Source organism: Pteropus alecto, unplaced genomic scaffold (genome assembly GCF_000325575.1).
Source record: "Pteropus alecto unplaced genomic scaffold, ASM32557v1 scaffold54, whole genome shotgun sequence".
NCBI lineage: Eukaryota > Metazoa > Chordata > Mammalia > Chiroptera > Pteropodidae > Pteropus > Pteropus alecto.
Genome location: NW_006435758.1, coordinates 175304 through 176332, shown reverse-complemented (window position 1 = coordinate 176332; position 1029 = coordinate 175304).

Here is a 1029-nt window from a genome sequence, read left to right as displayed (position 1 = left end):
GTCTAGCCAGGGGTTTGTCAATTTTATTAACCTTCTCAAAGAACCAGCTCTTTGTAGCATTTATTTTTACTATTGTTTTTGCTTGTTTGTTTGTTTTTAATTTTATTTAATTCTGCTCCGATTTTGATTATTCCTTTCCTTCTGCTGAATTTAGCCTTCATTGTTTTTTTATTTCTTTTCTAGTTTTTTACGATGGAGTGTTAGGTTGTTTATTTGGGCTCATTCTTGGTTTTTGAGATAGGCCTGTAATGATATGAACTTTCCTCTTATGACCACTTTTGCCATGTCCCAAAGGTTTTGATATATTGTACTATCATTACCATTCGTTTCTATGTATCTCTTGATCTCTCTTTTTATTTCTTCTCTGACCCAGTTATTCTTCGGTAGCATGTTGTTTAATCTCCATGTATTTGTGGTTCTTCCTGCTTTCTTTTTGCAGTTGATCTCTAGTTTCAAAGCATTATGATCATAGAATATGATTGATATGATTTCAATCCTCTTACATTTTTTGAGGCTATATCTGTGTCCCAGTATGTGGTCAATCCTTGAGAATGTTCCATGTGCACTTGAGAAGAATATATAAGCAGCTGTTTGGGGAATGAAAGGCTCTGTAAATGTCAATGATGTCCAGTTGGTCTAATGTGTTATTTAATGATGTTATTTATTGATTTTCTGTTTAGATGATTTGTCCATACCCGACAGTGGTATATTTAGGTCCCCTGCTACAATAGAGTTTTGGTCTGTTTCTTCCTTTAGTTCTTTAGTAATTGCTTTATGTATTTTGGGGCTCCCTGATTGGGAACATAGATATTAGAAGTGTTTTGTAGAATAACAAATCTTGATAAGAAAATACATACATATTGATCAGCTGCAGCCACTGTATGTGGAATTCTTCTCATGTCTACATGGGTTTTCTCCACATACTCAGGTTTCCTCCCACATCCTAAAGATGTGTACATTAGGTGAATTAGTGTTTCTAAATCGTCCCGGTCTCAGTAAGTGTGTGTGTGTGTGTGTGTGTGTGTGTGT